Here is a 10,163-nt window from a genome sequence, read left to right as displayed (position 1 = left end):
ATTGAATCTATGTTCAAAGAATATGAAAATCTTTATGATGCTGTCTACAGACCTGAAAATTTAGCTATCCTTAAATATTGTTATGAGAATTATGAATACAATTCCGATATTGATGCGTTTATTGAGAAAGTCTCCGCTGTCCCAGAAGAGACTAATATTTTGCAGGAATCTATGGAAGAAGAAATTGATGAAACTGTGAGCTCATTGGATGAAAAAGATGAGGAGGAGAGCGAAGAACAAAAGGAGGAAGAGCGGATTGATCACCCGTGCCCACCTTCTAATGAGAGTAACTCTTCAACTCATACATTGTTTAATTTCCCTTCGTGCTTACTGAAGGATGAATGCTATGATCCCGTTGATTCTTTTGAAATATCCCTTTTGATGATGCTTGCTATGCTTGTGGCCAAGATGCCAATATGAATTATGTTTATGGAGATGAACTTACTATAGTCCCTTATGTTAAACATGAAATTGTTGCTATTGCACCCACACATGATAGTCCTATTATCTTTTTGAATTCTCCAAACTACACTATATCAAAGAAGTTTGTGCTTATTAAGGATTATATTGATGGGTTGCCTTTTACTACTACACATGATGATTTTGATAGATATAATATGCATGTGCTTGCTGCTCCTACTTGCAATTATTATGAGAGAGGAACTATATCTCCACCTCTCTATGTTTCCCACACGATAAAATTGCAAGAAACTGTTTATACTATGCATTGGCCTTTACTTCGTGTGCATAAATTGTTCTTTTATGACATGCCGATGCATAGGAAGAGGGTTAGACTTCGTTGTTACATGATATATGTTACTTTGTGCTCACTACTAAACTACAAATCATTGTTAATTAAAATTGACTTTGATATACCTTGGGATCCGGGTGGATTCACTACTTGAGCACTTTACGCCTAGCTTAATGGCTTTAAAGAAAGCGCTGCCAGGGAGACAACCCGGAAGTTTTAGAGAGTCATTTATTTCTATTGAGTGCTTTCATATAGTTTAAAAACAACAAAAATAAAGAGGGGAACCCACAACTATTTCAAAAAGAAAAGCGAAAGTGAGAAAGACAAGCATTGTTGAAGTGGGAGCTAGCCTTGAACTTTGTTCATGCTCACGGAAACTTTGTGAATCTTGATTACAGAAACTTTTCAACAAAAATAATTATCCCCTTTTACAATTCCATTGTATAATAAAAATAATGTGCCAAGGTTTGCCTTTAGGATGTTTACATTTGCTTGATGGTTTGTACGGTGCAGGACAGAAACTTTGGCTGTAGTGCGCGATTTTACATTTTTAGCTGGAATGTCAAATGGTTCTGATTCTTTTCTCACTGTCTTTCTATGCAAATTTTTTATTTTTCCTAATTTTGGAAGAATTTTTCATGTATCATAAGTATGGTGAATGTTCAGATTATTACAGACTGTTCTGTTTTAGACAGATTCTGTTTTTGATGCATAGTTTCCTTGTTTTGATGAAACTAACGATTTATATCAGTGGATTAAGCCATGGAAAAGTTATATTACATTAGACACAATGCAAAAACAAAATATGAATTGGTTTGCAACAGTACTTAGAGTAGTGATTTGCTTTATTATACTAACGGATCTTACCGAGTTTTCTGTTGATGTTTTGTGTGGATGAAGTGCTCGATGATCGAGAAGGTCTTGATGTGAGAAGAAGGAAGAGAGGCAAGAGCTCAAGCTTGGGGATGCCCGAGGCACCCCAAGTAAATATTCAAGGATACTCAAACATCTAAGTTTGGGGATGCCCCGGAAGGCATCCCCTCTTTCTTCAACAAGTATCGGTATGTTTTCGGATTCGTTTCGTTCATGCGATATGTGCAAATCTTGGAGCGTCTTTTGCATTTAGTTTTCATTTTTCTTTTATGCACCATGCTGGTATGAGTTAGTCCTTAGTTGATTTATAGAATTCTCATTACACTTCACTTATATCTTTTGAGTATGGCTTTATAGAATGCTTCATGTGCTTCACTTATATCATTTGAAGTTTGGATTGCCTATTTCTCTTTACATAGAAAACCACCATTTGTAGAATGCTCTTTTGCTTCACTTATATTTGTTAGAGTGTGGGCATATCTTTTGTAGAAAGATTTAAACTCTCTTGATTCACTTATATCTATTTAGAGAGATGACAGGAACTGGTCATTCACATGGTTAGTCATAAAATCCTACATAAAACTTGTAGATCACTAAACATGATATGTTTGATTCCTTGCAATAGTTTTGCGATATAAATATGGTGATATTAGAGTCATGCTAGTGGGTAGTTGTGTATTATTAGAAATACTTGTGTTGAGGTTTGTGATTCCCGTAGCATGCACGTATGGTGAACCGTTATGTAACGAAGTCGGAGCGTGAGGTATTTATTGATTGTCTTCCTTATGAGTGGCGGTCGGGGACGAGCGATGGTCTTTTCCTACCAATCTATCCCCCTAGGGGCATGTGTAGTAGTACTTTGCTTCGAGGGCTAATAAACTTTTGCAATGAGTATGTGAGTTCTTTATGACTAATGTTGAGTCCATGGATTATACGCACTCTCACCCTTCCACCATTGCTAGCCTCTCTAGTACCGCGCAACTTTTGCCGGTACCATAAACCCACCATATACCTTCCTCAAAACAGCCACCATACCTACCTATCATGGCATTTCCATAGCCATTCCGAGATATATTGCCATGCAACTTCCATCATCATCATATACATGACTTGAGCATTCATTGTCATATTGCTTTGCATGATCGTAAGATAGCTAGCATGATGTTTTCATGGCTTGTCTGTTTCTTGATGTCATTGCTACGCTAGATCATTGCACATCCCGGTACACCGTCGGAGGCATTCATGTAGAGTCATATCTTTGTTCTAGACATCGAGTTGTAATATTGAGTTGTAAGTAAATAAAAGTGTGATGATCATCATTATTAGAGCATTGCCCCAGTGAGGTAAGGATAATGGAGACTATGATTCCCCCACAAGTTGGGATGAGACTCCGGACGAAAAAAATAAAAAAATAATAATAAAAGAGAGAAAGGCCAAAAAAGAGAAGGCCCCCAAAAAAATTAAAAAAAGAGAGAGAAAAAGAGAGAAGGGGCAATGTTACTATCCTTTTACCACACTTGTGCTTCAAAGTAGCACCATGTTCTTCATATAGAGAGTCTCTTGAGTTATCACTTTCATATACTAGTGGGATATTTTCATTATAGAACTTGGCTTGTATATTCCGATGATGGGCTTCCTCAAACGCCTGAGGTCTTCATGGGCAAGCAAGTTGGATGCACACCCACTTAGTTTTTAGTCTGAGCTTTCATACACTTATAGCTCTAGTGCATCCATTGCATGGCAATCCCTACTCACTCACATTGATATCTATTGATGGGCATCTCCATACCCCATTGATACGCCTAGTTGATGTGAGACTATCTTCTTCTTTTTGTCTCCTCCACAACCACCATGCTATTCCACCTATAGTGCTATATCCACGGCTCACGCTCATGTATTGCGTGAGGGTTGAAAATGCCGAAGTGCGTTAAAAAGTATGAACCAATTGCTCGGCTTGTCATCGGGGTTGCGCATGATGTGAATATTTTGTGTGGTGAAGATGGAGCATAGCCACACTATATGATTTTGTAGGGATAACTTTCTTTGGCCTTGTTATTTTGAAAAGACATGATTGCTTTATTAGTGGGCTTGAAGTATTATTGTTTTTATGTCAAATGATAGATTATTGCTTTGAATCACTCGTATCTTAATATTCATGCCATGATTAGATACATGATCAAGATTATGCTAGGTAGCATTCCACATCAAAAATTATCTTTTTTATCATTCACCTACTCGAGGACGAGTAGGAATTAAGCTTGGGGATGCTGATACGTCTCTGTCATATCTATAATTTTTGATTGTTCCATGCCAATATTCTACAGCTTTCATATACTTTTGGCAACTTTTTATACTATTTTTGGGACTAACATATTGATCCAGTGCCCAGTGCCAGTTCTTGTTTGTTGCATGTTTTTTGTTTCGCAGAACATCCATATCAAACGGAGTCCAAACGGGATAAAAACTGCCGGAGATTTTTTTTGGAATATATATGATTTTTGGGAAGAAAAATCCACACGAGGCAGGGGGCAGGCGCCCCTGACCCTCGTGGCCACCTCGTAAGGCGGTTGATGCCCTTCTTTCGCCGCAAGAAATCTAATATCCAGATAGAGATCGTGTTAAAATTTCAGCCCAATCGGAGTTAAGGATCTCCGGAAATATAAGAACGGTGAAAGGGCAGAATCTGAGAACGCAAAAACAGAGAGAGACAGAGCGACAGATCCAATCTCGGAGGGGCTCTCGCCCCTCCCATGCCATGGAGGCCAAGGACCAGAGGGGAAACCCTTCTCCCATCTAGGGAGGAGGTCAAGGAAGAAGAATACAAAGGGGCCCCTCTCCCCTTCTATTCCGGTGGCGCCAGAACGCTGTCGTGGCCATCATCATCATCACCGCGATCTACACCAACACCTCCGCAATCTTCACCAACATCTCCATCACCTTCCCCCTCTATCTAAAGTGGTCCACTCTCCCGCAACCCGTTGTACCCTCTACTTGAACATGGTGCTTTATGCTTCATATTATTATCCAATGATGCGTTGTCATCCTATGATGTCTGAGTAGATTTTCGTTGTCCTATGTGTGGTTGATTAATTGCTATGATTGATTTTATTTTCTTGTGGTTATGTTGCTGTCCTTTGGTGCCCATCATATGAACACGCGCGTGGATCACACCATAGGGTTAGTTGTATGTTGATAGGACTTTGTATTGGAGGCCAAGAGTGACAGAAGCTTCAACCTAGCATAGAAATTGATGCATATGGGATTGAAGGGGGACCAATATATCTTAATGTTATGGTTGGGTTTTACCTTAATGAACATTAGTAGTTGCGGATGCTTGCTAATAGTTCCAATCATAAGTGCATAGAATTCCAAGTCAGGGATGGCATGCTAGAAGTGGCCTCTCCCACATAATACTTGCTATCGGTCTAGTAAAGTAGTCAATTGCTTAGGGACAATTTCACAACTCCTACCACCACTTTTACACACTCGCTATATTTACTTTATTGCTTCTTTACTTACAGCAGCCCCTACTTTTTATTTACTTGCTCTTTATTATCTTGCAAACCTATCCAACAACACCTACAAAGTACTTCTAGTTTCATACTTGTTCTAGGTAAAGCGAACATCAAGCGTGCGTAGAGTTGTATCGGTGGTCGATAGAACTTGAGGGAATACTTGTTCTGCCTTTAGCTCCTCGTTGGGTTCGACACTCTTACTTATCGAAAACTGTTGCGGTCCCCTATACTTGTGGGTTATCAGCCGTCTTTGCCAGAGTACCACCAGGAAGCCGGGCCCCTGTGCGCCATGGCCGCCTCCCTCCTTTGCACCTAGCCTCGACTGGAGTCGCCCCTGTCAGCAACCAGCACGACCACGAGGCTGCCCTCTCCTTCCCCCTGCACAGGAGCTCGCAACTACCACCATCGCCTCCTTGCTGTTGGCATCCCAAGGCCCCTTGTGTTCTTTTGTGTTGGACGTCAAGGCCGGCAAGATCGACTACAATGACGCCAAGTTCCACCACCGACAAGATCCGGCCTCATTTAAACTTGTCTAGATAGGTAGTTTTCATATGCTTCATCTCTTGCCATGTTAATCAACATTTAATATTGTTGGCTACATAAACAAGATCGAACTAAATAAGTCATGTGGTGTTCCGTCAATATGCAACTCGTTGCATATTGAGCTCCACTTAATTTGTAGTGTTGTTTGTTGCACTTTGCCATGCCATCCCTCATTAAACCGGACATGCATCATACTTGGTTGTGCATCATGCCATGTTTATGTGATGGTTGTTTACTATATTGTGTAAGTGCATCTAGTGCCACCCCTAGTTGGTTTTGGAGTATTGACGTCCATTTTCCATTATGCATGTCATTATCTTCATATACTTTCACATGCATAGTGGATTGTCATCATAAGTTGAAGTGGATCTCCACAAGTACAACCTGCCATGTGCATTTGCATTCCAAAAGCAAATTACCTATATGCACATCTTCAGGGGGAGCCCTTGCAACTTATGAAGACAATTCCTTATCCTTTACAATTTCACAGATTATATTCCCCGTTGAAAACTTCAACTAGTTTGTCATCAATCACCAAAAAGGGGGAGATTGTAAGTGCATCTAGTGCCACCCCTAGTTGGTTTTGGAGTATTGATGACAAACCTAGTTGAGGGACTAATGTGTTTGTGAGAATTGCAGGATAACGCAGGTAGAAGTCCCTCATTGATTCGGTTTTCCTACCAGAGATGACCCCTAAAAATGTGTGAAGACATTGAAGTCAAAGGTGGTATATGAAGATATTCACATTGAAGACTATGACAAGAGAAGACACCACATGAAGCCTATGGAGCTCGAAGACTTAGATCTTTCGTAGTTCTTTTTCTTTTGTGTTGAGTCATAGGAACCACCGTACTGTCAAGTGGGGTCCAAGAGAACCAGTCAGAATGACTGAAGTGATGCCTAACCAAAAACCTATGTCTTCGAGTGAAGACTATGAGAGCGAATCTTGTCCAGAGTCGGACAAGTCAGCTTTGCTTGTACCCCAAGTAAAGTTGTCGTGTGAGTTTGAAATATGACCGTTGGAACACGTGTCAGTTCCTTAGTGACCCAGGGTCATTTCAGACAAATCAGGTCGGGTTGCCAAGTGGCTATAAATAGCCCACCCCCACAACCATAAACGGTTGGCTGCTCAGATTGAGAATACGGCTTTTGTCGTTTGAGAGCAACCCACCTCGAAGCCTTTGAGAGAGAATTCCTTGCGAGGATAAATCCCTAACCACCCAGAGCCAGAGAGAATTGGGCATCACTTAAGTCTTCTTGTCTGTGTGATCTGAAGACTTATTACACTTGAGGACTGTGCATCCTCCAGCCGGTTAGGCGTCGCGTTCTGAGCATCCAAGAGACATTGTGGATTGCCGGTGAATGAAGTCTGTGAAGGTTTGGGAGTCTACCTTGAAGACTTACCAGAGTGATTGGGCGAGGTCTGTGTGACCTTAGCTCAAGGGGAATACGGTGAGGACTGGGTGTCCTGAGCTGCGTGTTCAGGACTGGGTGTCTGGGACTGTGTGTCCTAAGGTTTAAATACCTAGCCGCCCCAACCAGACGTACAGTTGTCATAGCAACTGGAACTGGTCCAACAAATCATTGTCTTCAACGAGTCACTGGTTTCATCTTCCCTTCCCTTTACTTACTGTTGCTCCTTGTGAAGTCATTGTATGTTCGCACTATCTTTTGTCTTCACTGAGTGACTGCATGCTCTGTATGGCTTCATAATATCTTCCTACCTGATCCTTACTACATTGCTGCTATTAAGTCATTGTGCTTTCACTTCATTGAATACTTGACTATGGCTTGTCTAGTGTAGTCTACCTTCCACTGCATGGTAATAGGTTTATTTCTATCGTTTGTCTTCATAACTTCCATGTTTTGAAGACTTTCATAGAATCGCCTATTCACCCCCCCCCTCTAGTCGATATAACGCACTTTCATGTTGCTTGCTTCTTTCCGGGTTGCTTCTCTCGTTAGCTTCGGTTCCGTTCCGGAGTTGTGAGGATTCGTTCGACTACGTCCGTTTGTCTTTTTCATGGGCTCGTTCTTCTTCCTTGCGGGATCTCAAGCAAGATGACCATACCCTTGAAATCACTTCTATCTTTGCTTGCTAGTTGATCGCTCTATCACTATGTCGCGCTACCTACCACTTGTTATATCATGCCTCCCATATTGCCATGTCAAGTCTCTAACCCACCTTTCCTAGCAAACTGTTGTTTGGCTATGTTACCGCTTTGCTCAGCCCCTCTTATAGCATTGCTAGTTGCAGGTGAAGATGAAGTTTGTTCCATGTTGGAACATGGATATGTTGGGATATCACAATATCTCTTATTTTAATTAATGCATCTATATACATGGTAAAGGGTGGAAGGCTCGGTCTTATGCCTGGTGTTTTGTTCCACTCTTGCCGCCCTAGTTTCCGTCATACCGGTATTATGTTCCTTGATTTTGCATTCCTCGCACGGTTGGGTGTTATGGGAACCCCTTGACAGTTCGCTTTGAATAAAACTCCTCCAGCAAGGCCCAACCTTGGTTTTACCATTTGCCACCTAAGCCTTTTCCCTTGGGTTCTGCAGACTCAAGGGTCATCTTTATTTTAACCCCCGGGCCAGTGCTCCTCTGAGTGTTGGTCCAACCTGGGCGATGTCCGGCGCCCCCTGGGCAACCAGGGTTTATGCCAACCCGACATCTGGCCCATCCGGTGTGCCCTGAGAACGAGATACGTGCGACTCCTATCGGGATTTGTCGGCACATCATGCGGCTTTGCTGGTCTTGTTTTACCATTGTCGAAATGTCTTGTAACCGTGATTTCGAGACTGATCGGGTCTTTCCGGGAGAAGGAATATCCTTCGTCGACCGTGAGAGCTTGTGATGGGCTAAGTTGGGACACCCCTGCAAGTTATAAACTTTCAAGAGCCGTGCCCGCAGTTATGTGGCAGATGGGAATTTGTTAATATTCGGTTGTAGAGAACTTGACACTTAACTTAATTAAAATGCATCAACCGCGTGTGTAGCCGTGATGGTCTCTTCTCGGCGGAGTCCGGAAAGTGAACACGGTTCTTGTGTTATGGTTGTGCGTAAGTAGTTTCGGGATCACTTCTTGATCACTTCTAGCTTACGACCATTGCATTGCTTCTCTTCTCGCTCTTATTTGCGTATGTTAGCCACCATATATGCTTAGTGCTTGCTGCAGCTCCACCTCATTACCCTATCCTACCCATGAGCTTAAATAGTCTTGATCTCACCGGTGTGAGATTGCTGAGTCCTCGTGGCTCACAGATACTTCCAAACAGTTACAGGTGCCGATGGTACCAGTGTAGGTGATGCAACCCAAGATCGAGTGGGAGCTTGATGAAGATGTGGATCGTTGTTTTGTTTCCTTTCCTAATGATCGGTAGTGGAGCCCAGTTGGGACGATCGGGGATCTGGCATTTGGGGTTGTCTTCTTTTATTTTGGTTCCATAGTCGGACCTTGATTGTATTCTGGATGATGTATGTTTATCTTGTTATATGTGTGAAGTGGCGATTGTAAGCCAACTCTTTATCCCTTTATTATTCAGTACATGGGATTGTGTGAAGATTACCCCTCTTGTGACAAACCTACCATGCGGCTATGCCTCTAAGTCGTGCCCCAACACGTGGCAGATATAGTCGCATTGTGGGTCGTTGCTCATTTCATCCGTCCCCAAGTTGCCTTTGTTTTCCCGCCCTCCCACCCCTTGTTTCTTCAAGGACTCATATTTCTTAATCAAGTATTTATTTTATGGATGTGAAGTCTCTCCATTCTTTTCCGTCAATGTTCTTATCCGGTGATTCTCAGGAAGATACTAACGGAGCTTCAAGTTCATCATTCTTCACTCTTTTCTTCTTCAGTGGACTAAATTCAAGCTTTCAGTGTTGATCACATTCCTTTCCTTATTTCAAATGTTCTCTCATGCTGGTGCACCTCTTATTTGTTCGGCTCTCTCTATTCATTTGTTCCGGAGTGCAAAGATATCTCAGAAGATGTTATCTCATTCAATCCGTTCAAGCTATTTCGAGGTTGTTATCTCATTCAAACCATTTAAATAAACCGGTGCATTATCTCTTCCTAAGCAATCGTTCAACGGTGTATCTTTTGAGTGGGCCCTAACCCACAGGTCTTTCCCAGGATCTTACATGACTCTTCTATTTTCCCGGAGTTACTCTCAAATTCTTCTCCAAGTTGACATAAAAATGAATTATCATCAGTCATATGTCTTTCTCCAAGATCTTTCAAATTCTTGCATCGTTGGTCCAACCTTCCTATCCTTCATTGTTCCGGAGTGCCTCAATAAACATGGTGGTGGTTCTCATCATCATTCTCAAATTATTCCGTTTGTTAGTAATTCTTTTCCTACCCATCCGGAGCAATTCAGAAGTCTTTTTAGTTTGATTCTCCAGAGGCCATCATTTCAGAAGATTTATTCGTTCTCAACATTCAGTTCTCATTCTCAAATTCTATCGTCCGGCAC

Source organism: Triticum aestivum, chromosome 4A (genome assembly GCF_018294505.1).
Source record: "Triticum aestivum cultivar Chinese Spring chromosome 4A, IWGSC CS RefSeq v2.1, whole genome shotgun sequence".
NCBI classification, from domain to species: Eukaryota; Viridiplantae; Streptophyta; class Magnoliopsida; order Poales; family Poaceae; genus Triticum; species Triticum aestivum.
Note: the sequence above shows the minus strand (reverse complement) of the source record.